Consider the following 22,036-nt stretch of genomic DNA (forward strand, 5'->3'; position numbering starts at 1 on the left):
GCAAATCGTCATAATTGTAACGAACAAGCACTGAAAGTATTAACCTCTTTAGAAGAGAGCATTTTTTTCTAAGAGAAAATAGTTCTTACGAACAGTAGCCTCAGTGCCCTCTCGAGATTTCAGACGGGGAGACTTTTAGCTGACCACCATATTCATAAGCCATATCAGGGGTAAACCAGATGGAGATATTATAAAGATATACATATGTATATAGCAGTAGTCGACTTTGGATGTATCTAGAGTCATCCAAACGAGAGATTCCCGATTAATGGATGAGAGCTATGTTCTTGATTTAATGCTAACTATAAAGCAAGGCAGGGATAATTCATATGATATATTTAAGTATATGATTCACACCCACCAGCTTACTTAATAAATGGAGACAGAATGAGACAGAGCGCATCAAAAACTCAAAAAATGCAAAGGAGATAGAAGCATAGCTAAACCAGAGGAGATAACAGAAACATATTATCGATCCCTAATAAAAGGAGTAATCTCATAATTCTCGTTTAGACCATGTGGGATCAGCGTATTTAGTTTTAGAATCCAGACTGTTTCCCTTCTGAGTAGTTGTTCGTCTCTATTACCACCGTCTTTATTCGCTGCTATATGTTCAATTCCCGCAAATTTTAAGGTGGAAGGATCAGCATTGTGTCGCTCTGCGAAGTGTCGAGGAACACTATGGTTCATCACACGATTTTTAATATTCCTCGTGTGCTCCAAAATTCTTATTTTTAATACACGTTTAGTTTTTCCCACGTACACCAGTCCACAAGGACACATTAGTACATAGACACAGAAACTAGTATTACAGTTAATAAAAGACTGAATAGTGTTAGGACGTATACTCACTTTCCCCATTATATTTTTAGCCCCCTTATCAGCCAAGCTACATACTTTACAACAGCCACATTGGAAAAAGCCTTTTACAGGACCTAGAAAATGATCATTTTTTACAACCGGTATCTTTTGCAGTTTACTCTTAGATATTAATGATTTAACAGTTCTAGCCCTCCTATAAATGATGTCGGGTTTTTTTGGGAGTACAGGCCCTAGTATGGGATCTAGCTGCAAAATATGCCAATTTTTTCGGGCTATTTTTTCCAATTCTTTTGTCCCAGAGCTAAACTGTGTGACGAATGGGCAAAAAGTTTTACTCCTTCCCTCATTTTTTTCTTTTTCCTTGTAAACCAACAGTGAATCTCGTTCTCTCCCTCTTGCCCTAAGCATTGCATTTTTTGTAAGCTCTTCAGGGTACCCTCTCTCTACAAATCTATCTTTATACACTTTAGCTTGTTCATCAAACTTTGAAAGGTGTGTACAATTTCTCCGTAGTCTAGTAAATTGGGAGTAAGGTATATTCTCTTTCCATTGTGGGAGATGGCAACTTTTAAAGTCCAGATAGCTGTTAACAGCTATCTGGACTTTAAAAGTTGCCATCTCCCACAATGGAAAGAGAATATACCTTACTCCCAATTTACTAGACTACGGAGAAATTGTACACACCTTTCAAAGTTTGATGAACAAGCTAAAGTGTATAAAGATAGATTTGTAGAGAGAGGGTACCCTGAAGAGCTTACAAAAAATGCAATGCTTAGGGCAAGAGGGAGAGAACGAGATTCACTGTTGGTTTACAAGGAAAAAGAAAAAAATGAGGGAAGGAGTAAAACTTTTTGCCCATTCGTCACACAGTTTAGCTCTGGGACAAAAGAATTGGAAAAAATAGCCCGAAAAAATTGGCATATTTTGCAGCTAGATCCCATACTAGGGCCTGTACTCCCAAAAAAACCCGACATCATTTATAGGAGGGCTAGAACTGTTAAATCATTAATATCTAAGAGTAAACTGCAAAAGATACCGGTTGTAAAAAATGATCATTTTCTAGGTCCTGTAAAAGGCTTTTTCCAATGTGGCTGTTGTAAAGTATGTAGCTTGGCTGATAAGGGGGCTAAAAATATAATGGGGAAAGTGAGTATACGTCCTAACACTATTCAGTCTTTTATTAACTGTAATACTAGTTTCTGTGTCTATGTACTAATGTGTCCTTGTGGACTGGTGTACGTGGGAAAAACTAAACGTGTATTAAAAATAAGAATTTTGGAGCACACGAGGAATATTAAAAATCGTGTGATGAACCATAGTGTTCCTCGACACTTCGCAGAGCGACACAATGCTGATCCTTCCACCTTAAAATTTGCGGGAATTGAACATATAGCAGCGAATAAAGACGGTGGTAATAGAGACGAACAACTACTCAGAAGGGAAACAGTCTGGATTCTAAAACTAAATACGCTGATCCCACATGGTCTAAACGAGAATTATGAGATTACTCCTTTTATTAGGGATCGATAATATGTTTCTGTTATCTCCTCTGGTTTAGCTATGCTTCTATCTCCTTTGCATTTTTTGAGTTTTTGATGCGCTCTGTCTCATTCTGTCTCCATTTATTAAGTAAGCTGGTGGGTGTGAATCATATACTTAAATATATCATATGAATTATCCCTGCCTTGCTTTATAGTTAGCATTAAATCAAGAACATAGCTCTCATCCATTAATCGGGAATCTCTCGTTTGGATGACTCTAGATACATCCAAAGTCGACTACTGCTATATACATATGTATATCTTTATAATATCTCCATCTGGTTTACCCCTGATATGGCTTATGAATATGGTGGTCAGCTAAAAGTCTCCCCGTCTGAAATCTCGAGAGGGCACTGAGGCTACTGTTCGTAAGAACTATTTTCTCTTAGAAAAAAATGCTCTCTTCTAAAGAGGTTAATACTTTCAGTGCTTGTTCGTTACAATTATGACGATTTGCACTAGATCAGATACGTGACTATTTCAATGAGGTATCCTTTCCATGCGTTCTAAGTAGTACGTGAATCCAATATAGACACGAGTGTGTGCTGTAAATTTTATGTGTAGTGCTTTAAATCTCGTTTAATTATAACTAATCCATGCGTGTATGGAATCTGCTATTAACATTGTTAGTTATAAATTATGTTTAAGCCCAAAGTGTGGTTACAGTACAAGGGTATTGAATTCTAATGAGGTACCCATATGATTTATGATGTGTTTTTATTCTGCCTTTTGACTAATATAAAAATAGCTAGGGACGGAGATTTACATATGTGTGTACTGTCTATGAATTTTATATGTATTGTTTGTAAATTTTGTGCAAATATGTTTTGTGTGTATGTATTTAATAGCAACATTTTTAACCCATCTGTCACAAATTACGTGCGAGCCTAAAATGTGTGTATATTGTCGGTGGACTGAGGATTGTTCACTGGCCGCTAATTATCACAAACAGCTGGTGATAATCTGTGGAGTAGTATATTAAGGTCGGAATGACGTCTGCAAGCCAGCCTCCTGACGAAGTGTTTACGAAACGCGTTGGGGCGGAGCTTGCCAGACGTCTCATTCACTCGGTTTTGCATCTCCCTGTGATCACTGCGGGTGGCCGGACGGGCTTCTGAGCGCAGCACGGTGCACGGTCCCGGCGTTTGGACACGGCGGTTGGTGCATTAGCCTTGTGGAATTTCTTATATGCATAAACTGGCCCAAAGTGTGGGTCTGAAGAGGTATTATTATATCTATACCTGTGATTTGGTTTTACTGATATGTTTTTATAAATAAATCAGATTTACACTATGGGCGCATTCTCCTGAATCCTTTTTTCCCAGAAATTCATTCAAGGAGTCCTGAATGCTTTGGAGAAGTGCAGCGGTGGTGGTTCATCAGTGCTAACAGCCAAGGTGTGGAATCACCTGTGGACTGCAAACCTTCATTAAGACCAACCAGCGCACCTGTACACCAATCTTTGCCCCATATATATATATATATATATATATATATATCAAAAAAAGGATGGTTGTACGGAGAGCGCTCTATTGTGTTAACAGTCTCTTTGTAGTTCCTTCAAGGATACTCCTAAACGAATTTGACCACGGAGTGGCGATTCTGAAAAAGACCCTCTCACCAGATTTACCCAGACAGCAATAACACTCGTTAATCCATAGCTTCCAATAAAATGTATTAAACATTTTTTTCTAAAATAGAAAACCTCTTACATCGATCTTAACAATCGTGGGGTATGATCTTAAATGGACTTGCTGTCCACCCCAGCCGGGGAGGAGCTCATATGACAGCCAGTCCGCCCACAATGTTTATTGTTTGAGATATATATATATATATATATATATACACACACATACACGCACACTGAAAGCCAGCTATTAGCTAAGTGGATAGAGAATGGCCTTACGTAAAATGGCCACTGCTCCTTCCCCTTCTCCAGCCATGTGCATGGACAGAATACCACGCGGCTAGTTCTTTTGTCACAAATAAATCCCAATTTATACAAGCACCGGAAGTTGCCCTAATAGACAATTCCCACTGCATGGTAACAATGCTTCCACATGCTTTTTCAGTGCAAACAAAGCTTTGCTACTTCTGGCCTACGTTAGCAGTATGCGAATAGGCCTCAGCATGCTAACACAGCTATATCATACCCATGCACCATCTTTTAAATGCCCTTTAAATTTACTTAACAGATAAACAATCCAATCTGAATCAAGCACAATATGACTTATTGAACTTTGTTTAGCAACAATAAAAATACGCTGTAGCATTTCAAATATTGTGCGTTTTTGTCACACTAAAGCAACGAAAAAATATATTGTCCCCTGATTCATATCAGCGCCTTATGATAACACAAAAAAACAAGCGGCATGCAGTTCAGCAGCATCTAGATGCGTCCATCTTTAGCTGGTAGACCACAGCACGTCTGTACAGCGCATCATTAAGTACGTGATAGCCTGTCTGCGAGCCCCCAACTGAGAAGTTCAGAATATTTCTAATAAATATTTCAAATGCCAGCGTTAATATATGCTGCGGACTCAAGGCGTATCTTATTACCATATATGATAAGTGTGCTGTACGTCGCAAACACTACATCCCTTAAGAGAAAACTAGTACTCGCACACATTGTCGGCTGAGGTCCAATGCTCAGAGATGTATATATTTGATATTAAAAGGGTATGCATACAATATAACACATGGCTAGTATATATATGGTTACAGTGTTACAATTGCACATGAAGCAGTTGTAGTTACATAAGGATCAATCACAGCCAGCATACTTCACCCTATTTGCTCAATGCACAGTCCGCTCCACCTTTTAGAATCTGCACCAACAGCAACAAAAAACAGCAGAGAGACAGCAAACTGAGCAGAAATACCTATATACTGTGTATTGGGGGAAGTAAATGTCTGGGACTGAGTCTTCTGTTATTGGTCCAGGGGAGGGAAATCTATCATTCATGATGTGTTATTGGTCAGTTCCTGTGGAAGCAACGTCCAGCCTTGAAGAGAGGTTAGCCACTGGATTTTCAGTAAGTTCTTTGTTCACTTTAGAATTGTGGCTTCATATTCGTACATTTAATCATAACTGATCGTTGCAATGTGCTCCAATCTAACAATTGCCATCAAATTAACACACTCATTCCCCTGATCATTTTAACACCAAGCATGACATGTTTATCTTGTTTTGTTCCAATAATACATATATATCTGATGTTTTAACTCTCTTATATAAATACATTATAATGTCTGATGCTTGACTTGTTTAATTTGTGTTGTATGAAATATGTGTTGAATATACACTGCTCAAAAAAATAAAGGGTACACTTAAACAACACAATGTAACTCCAAGTCAATCACACTTCTGTGAAATCAAACTGTCCACTTACGAAGCACCACTGATTGACAATCAATTTCACATGCTGTTGTGCAAATGGAATAGACAACAGGTGGAAAATATAGGCAATTAGCAAGACACCCCCAATAAAGGAGTTGTTCTGCAGGCGGTGACCACAGACCACTTCTCAGCTCCTATGCTTTCTGGCTGATGTTTTGGTCACTTAAAAGCTGGTACCGAGATGAGATCCTCAGACCCCTTGTGAGACCATATGCTGGTGCGGTTGGCCCTGGGTTCCTCCTAATGCAAGACAATGCGACCTCATGTGGCTGGAGTGTCAGCAGTTCCTGCAAGGCGAAGGCATTGATGCTATGGACTGGCCCGCCCGTTTCCCAGACCTGAATCCAATTGAGCACATCTGGGACATCATGTCTCGCTCCATCCACCAACGCTACGTTGCACCACAGACTGTCCAGGAGTTGGCGGATGCTTTAGTCCAGGTCTGGGAGGAGATCCCTCAGGAGACCATCCGCCACCTCATCAGGAGCATGCCTAGGCGTTGTAGGGAGGTCATACAGACACGTGGAGGCCACACACACTACTGAGCCTCATTTTGACTTGTTTTATGGACATTACATCAAAGTTGGATCAGCCTGTAGTGTGTTTTTCCACTTTAATGTTGAGTGTGACTCCAAATCCAGACCTCCATGGGTTAATGCATTTGTTTTCCATTGATAATTTTTGTGTGATTTTTGTTGTCAGCACATGCAACTATGTAAAGAACAAAGTATTTAATAAGAATATTTCATTCATTCAGATCTAGGATGTGTTATTTTAGTGTTCCCTTTATTTTTTTTAAGCAGTGTATCTTTGTGGCTTGTCTGTGTGAATGCGTATGCTACCGTATATCGCTGTGCACAGCGACCCATTTGTTTGGAGTTTGAATGTGATGTGTATGTAATTTTTTTGACTTCGACATGAGAATGCTAGTCAAACTTCTCTGTGATACATCGCATGCAATATATCACATACACAAAAAACACACTTTTTTTCATCCGATTCCAATTCCGATATATCATTAGTGCAGCACCAACGACCTAGGGGATCCTATCCGACAGCCACGGAGACGCGCATCAGATTGGATACGATCCCAAACATACTTTTGTACACAATTTCATACAAAATATCAGATGGATATATCGGAACACATGTTTGTTGGTCTTGATATTAAGTGCCCCATACACTAGTGCGATATTGCCTGTTTTCATTCAATTGAGACGAATTGCTGAGACAGATTGCATGAAAAGTGTCACATTGCATGTCCTTTACGTGCAATTGCGATGCAGTGCGCGTTCCCGCTGGCAATATCCCCCATTAATCCTTGTTTTCCTAATCCTTTATTCTGTCCCCTGGTACCACCTCTATACTTCTCTCCCAGTCTTCTACATCTCATCCTCTCTCCTCCCCTCTGTCTCCCTTCCCCTTCTCTTCTGTTTCCCAATTGCAATCTACTTCTGCCCCATCACAGGCTCTCTACCCCACTACTCAACCCTGCTCTCTCCCTCCTCTGCCTGTCACCTCACCTTTCCTCCACCACTCTCATTCTACACCTCCTCCAGTCTCCCTTCCTAGCCAAGGACCCAGCACCATCATTAGATCCCTTCCTTCCAAATTAATCTTACCTCAATGCTCCAACAAATTAATCTTACCTCAATGGTCCAACAAACCTGATAATCTCATTCAAATCTCTCCCTTAAACTCCTGTGGAATGCCAGATATGTTTGCAACAAACTGGCCCCTACTCATGACCTTTTTCATTTCCAATTTCCTTCCATTTCAGAAACCTGAATTACTCCCTATGACGCCACTTCTCCTGCTGCTCTTTCTGCTGGGGGCCTCAGATTCTCACACACACCCCGACCCAAAGGTCGCCATGGTGGTGGTGTTGGGATCCTTTTACCCTCTAGCTACACATACCAACTTATACCTCCAGAACCATCCCTTGCATTCTCTACATTTGAGGTCTATGCTATACGCCTCTACCAACCTACTAATCTTCGAGTTGCTGTTCTTTACCGTCCACCTGGCATTTCCTCCAAATTCCTTGATAACTTTGCTTCCTGGCTACCTCACTTCCCCTCTTCTGACATTCCCTCCATTATCGTAGGTGATTTCAACATCCCTATTGATAACCCCACAAAATCAGCTGCCTCTAGACTCCTTAACGTCACCTCTTCACTTGGTCTCTCCCAGTGGACCACCTCACCCTCCCATGTTTATGGGAGCTCATTGGATCTGGTTTTGACTCACCGCTGCGATATTTCTGACTTCTCCAATTCCCCTTTTCCCCACTCTGACCACCACCTGCTCTTTCAACTTATCTATCTCTGCTTCCTCATCTCTCCCTCCTAAGGCTACCGTCACTAAGCGTAACATTGAGGCTATTGACACCTCATCCCTATCCTCCCTGTTCGACTCGCTTCTCTCTCACACATGCCCTGAACAAGCTACATCCCTATACAATGCATCTTACTTCTGCTCTTGACTCTGTCGTTACAGCAACCACTATTTACCCTCGCAGATCAGCACCTCAACAATGGCACACCAGATCTCTCCAAAAATGCTCACGTACTGCAGAGCAACAGTAATCACGCTCTAAGGCAGACTTCCTCCATTTCAAATTCATGCTCTCATCCTTCAGTGCTGCCCTTTCCCTCTCTAAACAATCATACATCAAAATTCTAATTTCTACCCAGTCTTCCAACCCCGGCGCCTCTTTGCCACTGTCAACTCACTCCTCTGCCCACTACCACCACCTCTCCCTTCCTCATTGTCTTCTCTTTCTTCCATGTATCTGGTGAGGCAGTCATTGCCCTCATCCGTTCCTCCCCCCCCCCACCACACATCCTACCCACTTGACCCTATCCCCTCCCGCCTACTCCGCTACCTCTCTTCTCCTGCCTGTTCCCATCTTGCCCACCTTCTCAATCTCTCCCTCTCTTCAGGCACTGTCCCCTCTGCCTTCAAGCATGCACTCGTCTCCCCTATTCTTAAAAGCCTACCCTTGATCCAAACACCCTTTCCAGCTATCGACCCATCTCTCTCCTCCCTTTTGCTTTTAAACTCCTTGAGCGTATTGTCTATAACCGCCTCACTGCCGTTCTTTCCTCCCACTCACTGCTTGACTCTTTCCAGTCTGGTTTCCGTTCTCTACACTCCACTGAAACAGCCCTCTCAAGAGTATGCAATGGCGTCCAATGAGCCAAATCTATGGGCCACTACTCTCTGCTTATTATTCTTGACCTCTGTGCTGCTTTTGACACTGGACCCACCCTCTCCATCTGCAAATCCTTCACTTTCTTGGTCTGCGTGATACTGCCCTATCCTGGCTGTCCTCCTACCTCTGTGATCGTTCTTCTGTCAACTCTCATGACGCTACCTCCCCCCCCACTTCCATGAACTGTTGGTGTCCCCCAAGGTTCTGTTCTTGGTCCTCTCCTTTCACTCTCTCTATACGTTCTCTTTTTAGGTGAACTCATTAGTGCTTTTAACTTCCAATATCACCTCTATGCTGATGACAGTCAAATCTACCTTTCCTCCCCTGATCTCTCCCTGGCTCTCCTCACTCGTACCTCCAACTGTCTCTCTGCTATCTCTTCCTGGATATCCCAGCGCTTTCTTAAAGTCAACATGTCCAAGACTGAGCTGATCATCTTCCCACCCTCCCACACAACTTCACCTCCCACAATCTCATTTTCCATTGATGGCATGACTATCTCCTCTAGCCTTAAAGTACGCTGTCTTGGCGTAATCCTTTACTCCTCCCTCTCCTTCAAACCACACATTCAGCACCTCTCACAAACCTGTCATTTTCATCACATTTCCAGGATCAGACCATTTCTCACCCAGGATGCCACCAAGACCATTATCCAGTCACTGATTATTTCCAGACTGGATTGCTGTAATCTCCTCCTAACTGGCTTCCCTGACAATTACCTCTCTCCACTCCAATCTATCCCCAATGCTGCAGCCCAGCCCGGCTCATCTTCCTCACCAAACGCACTACGTCCACCTCCCCTCTATTAGCCCTTCACTGGCTTCCCTTCCCTTTTTAGAATCCAATTCAAACTTCTCACACTCACTTACAAAGCACTCACCCACTCCTCTCACATTTACATCTCTGACCTTATCTCCCATTACTCTCCCATCCATCCTCTTCGCTCTGCTAATGCATGCCGACTCTCCCTGTCTTCTGATTACTTCCTCCCACTCCTACCTCCGAGATTTTTCACGTGTTGCTCCCTTACTCTGGAATTCTCTACCTCTCACCCTAAGACTCTCCACCTCTCTACAGAACTTCAAACGGGCTCTTAAGACCCACTTTATTACCAAACCCAGCCAAATCTCACCCTTATCCTCTGTCCCACGCTCAGTCTACCCCATCTATGTCACTCCTGTCTGTCTGCCCCTCTCCTTTAGAATTTAAGCTCTCATGAGTAGGGCTCTCTTCCCTCTTGGATTATCCTTTTCTTACTTTAATAATCCTTAACTGCCCAAATCCTGCAGTTCTCGGCCACCTTGATACTTGATTACTGTTGTAGTTATGCTTAGTTACCCTGTCCAATATTGTCTTCAACTGTAAGTCACTGTTTTCCTATTTTGATTATGTGCATATGTACTCTGTAATTGGGTGCTGCGGAACCTTTGTGGTGCCATATAAATAAAGGATGATGATGATAATAATAATAATACTCTTTTACAGTCATTCTTAAATTGTGATTCTTTCTCCTGCACGGGGAGAAGGTAAGGCATTGGTTCTGCTTAGAGGGGGAACGTGATACAGCTGCACTGTTTTGGGAGGAGACTACCAAACAGTCACTGACGCTGCTGCCACCGAGAGTGCACCAGGCCTTAGGGATCATAGGCTCCAGGGGTAGTATGAGGCCACGATCCCTAGGGTTGATGTCAGCAGTGGGGAGTTCGATGCTCCCCTGGTCGCCCCTCTCCCTGATTCATGACCAGAGTCTCCTCAGAGTCTCCCGCCATGAACTGTTTTTCCCGCTTCTGTCAGAGACACTGTGTACTCAGGGGACCCAGTCACAGCATAGGCAGCTGTGTGACTGGTGTGTCAGTGTTCACTTGGATGTTTGTGTTCACTATAGGTTCACGGACCAATTGTGTACACTAGTAGCGTCTGGGTCCACTCAGCGTTCGCAAACTTGTTGATCGGTCCTGGAAGCGGGGCGAGTCTCCCTGTATCCCACTCTACTGAGCGGGTAATACAGCACTAAGTCTCTATCTACCTTTGAGTATGAATAGTTAGATAAGTGCTGATGCATATGACTCTGATAACTATTGCTGTGGCTTTCTTTTGCTGTGCAATTGAATACATTTAAAACTCATATATATTATGTTTCTCCTACATACTTGAAATGTATTTGTAGTTAATTCGGTGTTCATATTGCTTATTATACTAATGTATAACCTGTGACTGACTGCTAGTGTGATTGCTGACTTTACTATAAATTCTGGCAGTTTTTCTGTGTATCCCAATCATCCATGCTGGTAGAAAGCAGGGTAGGGTCGTGTTGTATGTCACGTTAAAATTTTTAAAGTGATTAGTCACAAATTGTGTAATAACTCTGTAAGGTAGGTGATTTATTTATCATGTCTAAGAGCGGCAAGGGTGAGGAAAATACACTTTCCACTGCAGCACCAACACTCATTTCATGTTGTCTTGCAGAGCTAGGTTAACCTATCAGGACTGGTTCAATGGGATTATGTGCAAAATGGTTTAGTTGTCTCCAAAGCCTTTTAAGTAACCGAGGCAGGCACAGGTTCTGGTTGAACCTTCATCGGTTACTTTGCACAGACATTATCCAATGTAGCTGAGCAGATAATAAATTATCCTCTTAACCCTTACATGCAGGAATGGCAGCCTCTTAACAAAGGGAGGCTGAAAGGCAGGAGGTAAGTATATCACATAGACATGATACAACATCTTCACAATCTACACATGTTTAGCTGAGGACTCATTGCACTTCGTAAGGTCTCAGCTCAGTGGACATACCTGAGCTAATTAGTTCTATGTAAGCTATTCTATCAAAAGCAGCAGAGCCTGTGTTAGAAACTAAGGCAGCTGTGTTTAAACGTCCCAAAACAGCTGATGGAAATTATGTTGGGTTACAACCAGTAGGAAGTAAGAATTCCAGGAAATAAAATTCCAATTATCCTCATCCAGCTGGGGACTGTAGAAAAAAGGGTGGCTCCCTAAGTAGATTTGCATACCTTATATTACTGCGACAATCTACATTATTTTTGTTTTCAACATAAATAAATGATGTCACGGGTAGGAGACTTGGATGTTTTTCTAAAGACCATTTTTTCTTTTTGTCTGGGACAATCATTAGACCAGCCTTGGCTTCAGCTCAGATATTGTAAGCAGTGGCAGCCTGGGCTGATGCATTGAAAGAGGATCTTTCAATTGCATCTAGAAAGCAAAAATTCCATAATGCATATCAAACAGGCAGCGATAAGTGGACCTAGATATGGGTACAATTGCCTCTCAGACAGCAGCTGCAGCAGCACCTCGCAGAGAGGGTTGGCTATGTACGTAGTAAGCTGAATCCAGGAAGGTTCTGTAGTCTTATCTTTGTTACTGGAAAGATTCTTTTCGTAAAGAATTAACAGTATTTGAAATCAGACTCCAAGAAAGTGAAGTTTCTTTTCACACAAAAATTCAAGCCTACTTTCCAGCTTTCCGGTCCTTTCGGAATCAAGGAAAAGCAAAGGGTAAAAGGCAAACAGTCCCAATCCAACAGGCCTGGTAGCACTAAAAGGTATTGGGCTACCAGAGGATCTGAAGATAAGCCAACAGCCCGATGGTGAGGTCCTCCACCTGGGGCGACTCAGGGTGGGAGGCTGATTTCTTCAGTTTGCACAGAGCTGGCAGCAGTCTAATACAGATGTCTGGGTGCAAAAAGCGGTATCTCATGGTATGATCTACAGCCAAACCACACTGGACATGCCCAATCTTATCTGATCTTGGAAGCTAAGCAGTGTTGGTCCTGGTTAGTACTTGGATGGTAAACCACCTGGGAATACCAAGTGCTGTAGGTGTTTTCAGGAAACACCCTCATTATAAATTGTACGAGCCCGTCTTCAGTGGAAACGAAGACTAGGGCTTTACAAGAGGTAGTTCAGGTGCTTCAGTCAGGAGTGATAATTCAGTTCCTCCTGCACAATAAGGGAAAGGTTTGATTTTTCTTACATCCTAGAGGATGCTGGGGTCCATTTAGTACCATGGGGTATAGACTGGTCCACTAGGAGCCATGGGCACTTTAAGAATTTGATAGTGTGGGCTGGCTCCTCCCTCTATGACCCTCTTACCAGACTCGGTTTAGAAAATGTGCCCGGAGGAGCCAGTCACCGCTACGGTAACTCCTAGGAGTTTTATTGTTTTCTCGAACGTCCTAAGTGGATGCTGGGGACTCCGTAAGGACCATGGGGAATAGCGGCTCCGCAGGAGACTGGGCACATCTAAAGAAAGCTTTAGGACTATCTGGTGTGCACTGGCTCCTCCCCCTATGACCCTCCTCCAAGCCTCAGTTAGATCTCTGTGCCCGAACGAGAAGGGTGCACACTAGGGGCTCTCCTGAGCTTCTTAGTGAAAGTTTTAGTTTAGGTTTTTTATTTTCAGTGAGACCTGCTGGCAACAGGCTCACTGCATCGAGGGACTAAGGGGAGAAGAAGCGAACTCACCTGCGTGCAGAGTGGATTGGGCTTCTTAGGCTACTGGACATTAGCTCCAGAGGGACGATCACAGGCCCAGCTTGGATGGGTCCCAGAGCCGCGCCGCCGGCCCCCTTACAGAGCCAGAAGGCAGAAGAGGTCCGGAAAATCGGCGGCAGAAGACGTCCTGTCTTCAACAAGGTAGCGCACAGCACTGCAGCTGTGCGCCATTGCTCTCAGCACACTTCACACTCCGGTCACTGAGGGTGCAGGGCGCTGGGGGGGGCGCCCAGAGACGCAATAATAAACACCTTGGATGGCAAAAAATGCATCACATATAGCTCCTGGGCTATATGGATGCATTTAACCCCTGCCAAAATACATAAAAAAACGGGAGATAAGGCCGCCGATAAGGGGGCGGAGCCTATCTCCTCAGCACACTGGCGCCATTTTTCCTCACAGCTCCGTTGGAGGGAAGCTCCCTGGCTCTCCCCTGCAGTCACTACACTACAGAAAGGGTTAAAAAAGAGAGGGGGGCACAAATTAGGCGCAGTATTAACTATACAGCAGCTATAAGGGGAAAAACACTTATATAAGGTTATCCCTGTATATATATAGCGCTCTGGTGTGTGCTGGCAAACTCTCCCTCTGTCTCCCCAAAGGGCTAGTGGGGTCCTGTCCTCTATCAGAGCAGTCCCTGTGTGTGTGCTGTATGTCGGTACTTTTGTGTCGACATGTATGAGGAGAAAAATGATGTGGAGACGGAGCAGATTGCCTGTAATAGTGATGTCACCCCCTAGGGGGTCGACACCTGAGTGGATGAACTGTTGGAAGAAATTACGTGACAGTGTCAGCTCTGTATAAAAGACAGTGGTTGACATGAGACAGCCGGCTACTCAGCTTGTGCCTGTCCAGACGTCTCATAGGCCGTCAGGGGCTCTAAAGCGCCCGTTACCTCAGATGGCAGATATAGACGCCGACACGGATACTGACTCCAGTGTCGACGGTGAAGAGACAAATGTGACTTCCAGTAGGGCCACACGTTACATGATTGAGGCAATGAAAAATGTTTTACACATTTCTGATAATACGAGTACCACCAAAAAGGGGTATTATGTTCGGTGAGGAAAAACTACCTGTAGTTTTCCTGAATCTGAGAAATTAAATGAGGTGTGTGATGATGCGTGGGTTTCCCCCGATAACAACTGATAATTTCTAAAATGTTATTGGCATTATATCCTTTCCCGCCAGAGGTTAGGGTGCGTTGGGAAACACCCCCTAGGGTGGATATAGCGCTCACACGCTTGTAAGGGCTCTATCCTCTCCTGAGATGGCCGCCCTTAAGGATCCTGCTGATAAAAAGCAGGAGGGTATCCTAAAATGTATTTACACACATACTGGTGTTATACTGCGACCAGCAATCGCCTCAGCCTGGATGTGCAGTGCTGGGTTGGCGTGGTCGGATTCCCTGACTGAAAATATTGATACCCTAGATAGGGACAGTATATTTTTGCCTATAGAGCATTTGAAAGATGCATTTCTATATATGCGTGATGCACAGCGGAATATTTGCCGACTGGCATCAAGTCTAAGTGCGTTGTCCATTTCTACCAGTAGAGGGTTATGGACACGTCAGTGGTCAGGTGATGCGTATTCCAAACGGCATTTGGAAGTATTGCCTTATTAAGGGGAGGAGTTATTTGGGGTCGGTCTTTCAGACCTGGTGGCCACGGCAACAGCTGGGAAATCCACGTTTGTACCCCAGGTCGCCTCTCAACATGAGAAGACGCCGTATTATCAGGCGCAGTCTTTTCGTGGATAAGCGGGCAAAAGGTTCCTCATTTCTGCCCCGTGACAGAGGGAGAGGAAAAAGGCTGCAGAAATCAGCCAGTTCCCAGGAACAGAAACCCTCTCCCGCCTCTGCCAAGCCCTCAGTATACGCTGGGGCTTTACAAGCAGAATCGGGCACGGTGGGGGGCCCGTCTCAATGAATTTCAGCGCGCAGTGGGCTCACTCGCAAGTAGACCCCTGGATCCTTCAGGTGATATCTCAGGGGTACAAATTAGAATTCGAGACGTCTCCCCCTCGCCGTTTCCTAAAGTCGGCTTTACCGATGTCTCCTTCTGACAGGGAGACAGTTTTGGAAGCCATTCACAAGCTGTATTCCCAGCAGGTGATAATCAAGATACCCCTCCTGCAACAGGGAACGGGGTATTATTCCACACTGTTGTGGTACCGAAGCCGGACGGCTCGGTGAGACCGATTCTAAATCTAAAATCTTTGAACACTTACATACAGAGGTTCAAATTCAAGATTGAGTCACTCAGAGCAGTGATTGCGAACCTGGAAGAAGGGGACTACATGATGTCTCGGGACATCAAGGATGCTTACCTTCATGTCAAAATTTACCCTTCTCACCAAGGGTACCTCAGGTTTATGGTACAGAACTGTCACTGTCAGTTCAGACGCTGCCGTATGGATGGTCCACGGCACCCTGGGTCTTTACCAAGGTAATGGCCGAAATGATGATATTCCTTCAGAGGAAGGGAATTTTAGTTATCCCTTACTTGGACAATTCCCTGATAAGGGTAAGATCCAGGGAACAGTTGGAGGTCGGTGTAGCACTATCTCAGGTAGTGTTGCTGCAGCACGGTTGGATTCTCAATATTCCAAAATCGCAGCTGGTTCCGACGACTTGTCTTCTGTTCCTAGGGATGATCCTGGACACAGTCCAGAAAAAGGTGTTTCTCCCGGAGGAGAAAGCCAGGGAGTTATCCGAGCTAGTCAGGAACCTCCTAAAACCGAGCCAAGTCTCAGTGCATCAATGCACAAGGGTTCTGGGTAAAATGGTGGCTTCCTACGAAGCAATCCCATTCGGCAGATTCCACGCAAGAACTTTCCAGTGGGACCTGCTGGACAAATGGTCCGGGTCGCATCTTCAGATGCATCAGCGGATAACCCTGTCACCAAGGACAAGGGGTCCCTCCTGTGGTGGTTGCAGAGTGCTCATCTTCTAGAGGGCCGCAGATTCGGCATTCAGGACTGGGTCCTGGTAACCACGGATGCCAGCCTGCGAGGCTGGGGAGCAGTCACACAGGGAAGGAATATCCAGGACTTATGGTCAAGCCTGGAGACATCACTTCACATAAATATCCTGAAGCTAAGGGACATTTACAATGCTCTAAGCTTAGCAAGACCTCTGCTTCAAGGTCAGCCGGTGTTGATCCAGTCGGACAACATCACGGCAGTCACCCACGTAAACAGACAGGGTGGCACAAGAAGCAGGAGGGCAATGGCAGAAGCTGCAAGGATTCTTCGCTGGGCGGAAAATCATGTGATAGCACTGTCAGCAGTATTCATTCCGGGAGTGGACAACTGGGAAGCAGACTTCCTCAGCACGATCTCCACCCGGGAGAGTGGGGACTTCACCCAGAAGTCTTCCACATGATTATAAACCGTTGGGAAAAACTCGACAGGTATTGTGCCAGGTCCTGGGACCCTCAGGCAATAGCTGTAGACGCTCTGGTAACACCGTGGGTGTACCAGTCAGGGTATGTGTTCCCTCCTCTGCCTCTCATACCCAAGGTACTGAGATTGATAAGATGGAGAGGAGTAAGCACTATATTCGTGGCTCCGGATTGGCCAAGAAGGACTTGGTAACCGGAACTTCAAGAGATGCTCACGGAGGATCCGTGGCCTCTACCTCTAAGAAGGGACCTGCTCCAGCAAGGACCCTGTCTGTTCCAAGACTTACCGCGGCTGCGTTTGACGGCATGGCGGTTGAACGCCGGATCCTGAAGGAAAAAAGGCATTCCGGATGAAGTCATCCCTATCCTGATCAAAGCCAGGAAGGATGTAACCGCAAAAACATTATCACCGCACTTGGCGAAAATATGTTGCGTGGTGCGAGGCCAGTAAGGCCCGACGGTGGAAATTCATCTGGGTCGATTCCTACATTTCCTGCAAACAGGAGTGTCTATGGGCCTGAAATTGGGGTCCATTAAGGTTCAAATTTCGGCCCTGTCAATTTTCTTCCAAAAAGAACTAGCTTCAGTCCCTGAAGTTCAGACGTTTGTAAAAGGGGTACTGCATATACAGCCTCCTTTTGTGCCTCCAGTGGCACTTTGGGATCTCAATGTAGTTTTGGGTTCCAAAAGTCACATTGGTTTGAACCACTTAAATCTGTGGAGTTAAAATATCTCACATGGAAAGTGGTCATGCTGTTGGCCCTGGCCTGGGCCAGGCGCGTGTCAGAATTGGCGGCTTTATCCTGAAATAGCCCTTATCTGATGTTCCATTCGGACAAGGCGGAATTGAGGACTCGTCCTCAGTTTCTCCCTAAGGTGGTTTCAGCGTTTCACCTGAACCAACCTATTTGTGGTGCCTGCGGCTACTAGAGACTTGGAGGACTCCAAGTTGCTAAACGTTGTCAGGGCCCTGAAAATATATGTTTCCAGGGGGCTGGAGTCAGGAAATCTGACTCGCTGTTTATCCTGTATGCACCCAACAAGCTGGGTGCTCCTGCTTCTAAGCAGACTATTGCTCGTTGGATTTGTAGTACAATTCAGCTTGCACATTCTGTGGCAGGCCTGCCACAGCCAAAAATCTGTAAATGCCCACTCCACAAGGAAGGTGGGCTCATCTTGGGCGGCTGCCCGAGGGGTCTCGGCTTTACAACTTTGCCGAGCAGCTACTTGGTCAGGAGCAAATACGTTTGTAAAATTCTACAAAATTGATATCCTGGCTGAGGAGGACCTGGAGTTCTCTCATTTGGTGCTGCAGAGTCATCCGCACTCTCCCGCCCGTTTGGGAGCTTTGGTATAATCCCCATGGTCCTTACGGAGTCCCCAGCATCCACTTAGGACGTTAGAGAAAATAAGAATTTACTTACCGATAATTCTATTTCTCATAGTCCGTAGTGGATGCTGGGCGCCCATCCCAAGTGCGGATTGTCTGCAATACTTGTACATAGTTATTGTTACAAAAATCGGGTTATTATTGTTGTGAGCCATCTTTCAGAGGCTCCTCTGTTATCATGCTGTTAACTGGGTTCAGATCACAGGTTATACGGTGTGATTGGTGTGGCTGGTATGAGTCTTACCCGGGATTCAAAATCCTTCCTTATTGTGTACACTCGTCCGGGCACAGTATCCTAACTGAGGCTTGGAGGAGGGTCATAGGGGGAGGAGCCAGTGCACACCAGATAGTCCTAAAGCTTTCTTTAGATGTGCCCAGTCTCCTGCGGAGCCGCTATTCCCCATGGTCCTTACGGAGTCCCCAGCATCCACTACGGACTATGAGAAATAGAATTATCGGTAAGTAAATTCTTATTTTTCTAAGAGTTGTTAGGTACAGAAAAGCTGCTGGCAACAGCTTTCCTGCTTCGTGGGACATAGGGCGGTAGTAGGAACCAACTCTTGAAGTTAATGGTTCTCTATCTCTGCTGACAGGACAATGAGTTCGCAAGCCCACGAGGCGACCGCTCACTCCCGCAGCACGGCCACCACCCCCTAACAAAGCCAGAAGAAAAAAAAGAGTGGTGAGTTCAGCGCCGGCGGCCCGGTTAGCGGGTCACCGGTGGGAATGGCGGCACAAGGGTGGTAGCACAGCTCTGTCAGGCTGCGTTCTGTGAAGGCTTGTCAACAGGTTACTGTAGATGCTGCTGAGGGGCGTCCTGGGCAGCGCGATCACACTGACACTGGTAATGTAGCTAACGGGCTAATCCCACTGATAGCACTAAAAACCTCAGTCCAGTATAAACCTAATTTGCGGGAAGCTGCGCGCCATTTCAGGGTCCAGGGCTTCTCCTCAGAGCGGATCCAGCACTCACCAGCGCCATTTTCTCCCTGCAGAACGCTGAGACAGGCTGACAGGGAGCGCTGACCCTCCACATAACTCCAGTTACTGCGGTACCAGAGTGTTATAGATGGAGGGGAGGGGAGAGAGTGTAGTTAGTACTATTAAACGTATTAAGGTTATTTAGTCTGCACCGGACTGTTATCATAATAACTGCTCACTGGGGTGCTGTGGGACTGGCTCCTTATACTCTGACTTTCTGAAGGTACTCTGGGGGAAACTGACATTTTCCTGTATGTGTGCGTTTGTGTATATATCCACATTACCATGTCTAAGGGCTCTGTATCCTGTGCCTCAGAGTGTGTATCTTCTCCTGAAGAATCTATCCTATGTACTCAGGACTGCAATGCGCTTTCCCAACCTGCCGAATCCGAACCCCCATGGGTGGATTCTTTAAGGGGAATTATATCACAGATTTCATCAAGGATGTCACATAATGAGAAAGAGACGCAGTTTTTGAGAAAGTCCGTAGAGGGTTTGCAGCATTCAGCTCCTACTCCCTAAAATACCCCACTTACATACCCTAAAAAACGTACACTTGCCCAAATAATGCAAGTTGACACTGATACCGACTCTGATACAGGGAACGGTGATGGGAATATGAGGGGGGGATGCATCCCTTTGCTAAGGGGGTGCAGTTGATGATTGAAGCCATTAGGGATGTTTTGCATATTACTGAGAAGGTACCTGAGCCGGAAGGGGAATCTTATTTTACGGAAATTAAGAAATCCTCCCTCACCTTCCCTGCTTCTAAAGAGCTGAACTCTTTATTTGAAAAATCCTGGGAAAACCCAGAGAAAAAATTCCAGATCCCTAAAAGAATTTTCATTGCTTTTCCTTTCCCTGAAGAAGTTAGAAAGAAGTGGGAAAACCCACCTATAGTAGACGCGTCTGTATCTAGGTTGTCTAAAAAGGTGGTTTTACCTGGCCCTGGTTCAACCGCCCTAAAGGAGCCGGCTGACCGCAAGATTGAGACTACGCTCAAATCTCTGTACACTGCTACAGGCGTGGCTTTAAGGCCCACTTTTGCTTGTGCGTGGATTTCTAAAGCCATAGTAAAGTGGTCAGGCACATTACTAGAGGACTTGGATACTATGGATAGGTGTGACATTGATTTGTTTTTGCGTCACATACAGTATTCTGCTTGGTTAATGGTGGAGGCCATGAAAGACCTTGGAATGCTGAATGTGAGGGCTACTTCCATGGTGGTATCAGAACGCAGAGGACTCTGGCTACGCTAATGGTCTGTGGAGAACCTACCCTTCACAAGTCAGGCTCTATTTTGGGATGCGTGGATTTCCACGGCAACTGCGGGTAAGTCAACCTTTCTCCCCTCAGCAGCTCCACAGACTAGGAAAGCCTATCCTACGTCTACACTGCAGTCTTTTCGGACCGCAAAATTTTTACAAAATCCAAATCCCCTTCCACCTTCTTTAGGGGTGGTCGTGGAAAATCCAAAAAAACCTGCACCAACAGGTTCTCAGGAACAGAATCCAGGTTCTGTTTCCTCTAAATCTTCAGCATGACGGTGGACCTCCCAGCCTGGAGATCGGGCAGGTTGGGAGCGAGACTTAAAAATTTCAGTCACATCTGGGCGTCATCAGGCCTGGACCCCTGGGTGACAGACATTGTTACCCAGGGCTACAGACTGGAGTTTCAGGAACTCCCACCTCACAGATTCTTCAAGTCAGGCTTACTAGTTTCACTGACAGAAAGTGCTATCCTACAGGAAGCCATTAAAAAATTGGTAAAAACAGATGATGTCTCAGTTCCACCTCATCTACACCACAAGGGTTATTACTCAATCCTATTTGTGGTGCCGAAACCGGATGGTTCGGTAAGGCCGATTCTAAACCTAAAGTCATTGAACTCCTACTTAAGGGAATTAAAATTCAAGATGGAGTCTCTGAGCGGGGTGATCTCCGGCCTGGAGCAGGGAGAATTCCTAGTATCCCTGGATATCAAGGATGCCTACCTTCACATTCCGATCTGGCCGCCTCACCAGGCTTATCTCATATGTGCGCTGCTGGATTGTCACTATCCATTCTAGGCACTGCCGTTTGGCCTCTCCACAGCACCGAGAGTGTTCACCAAGGTCATGGCAGAATTGATGCTACTCCTCCGCAGGCAAGGAGTGAACATAATTCCATATCTGGATGATCTCCTGATAAAAGCATCTTCCGGGGAGAGATTGTTGCAGAGTATTGCTCTCACAACTCAACTTCTCCAGAATCATGGGTGGATCCTGAACCTTCCAAAGTCACATTTGGAACCGACAAGGAGACTGCCCTTCCTGGGGATGATACTCGACATGAAAGTGCAGAGGGTGTTTCTACCGGTAGAGAAAGCGTTGGTGATCCAATCAATGGTACGGGATGTCCTCAAGCCAGCCCGGGTATCGGTTCATCAGTGCATTCGCCTTCTGGGGAAGATGGTAGCCTCCAACGAGGCTTTTCCATACAGAAGATTCCATGTGAGGTCCTTCCAACTGGATCTCCTAGACAAATGGTCGATTCACCTGCACCAGCGGATACGCTTGTCGTCGAAAGCCAGAATTTTGCTTCTCTGGTGGCTGCAAACTTCTCACCTACTCGAGGACCACAGGTTCAGAACTCAGAGGTTGGTGAGCGGTCACCCACGGGGAAAACTTCCAAGGAAGGTGGTCAAGTCTGGAATCCATCCTTCCGATTAAACATTCTGGAACTAAGGGCCGTATACAACGGCTTTCTACAAGCGGCACATCTTC

General features: G+C 45.3%; 1 protein-coding gene and 1 pseudogene across 2 annotated transcripts in view; both read left to right on the top strand.

Annotated features, from left to right (window-relative positions):
* LOC134911518 (protein lin-28 homolog B-like) overlaps positions 1 to 22,036 on the top strand; it is a 354,771-nt gene that overhangs the window by 234,378 nt on the left and 98,357 nt on the right. The gene's annotated exons all lie outside the window — the stretch shown is intronic.
* LOC134913079 (5S ribosomal RNA) lies at positions 12,704 to 12,822 on the top strand (annotated as a pseudogene).

Source organism: Pseudophryne corroboree, chromosome 4, assembly GCF_028390025.1.
Source record: "Pseudophryne corroboree isolate aPseCor3 chromosome 4, aPseCor3.hap2, whole genome shotgun sequence".
Classification (NCBI taxonomy): Eukaryota; Metazoa; Chordata; class Amphibia; order Anura; family Myobatrachidae; genus Pseudophryne; species Pseudophryne corroboree.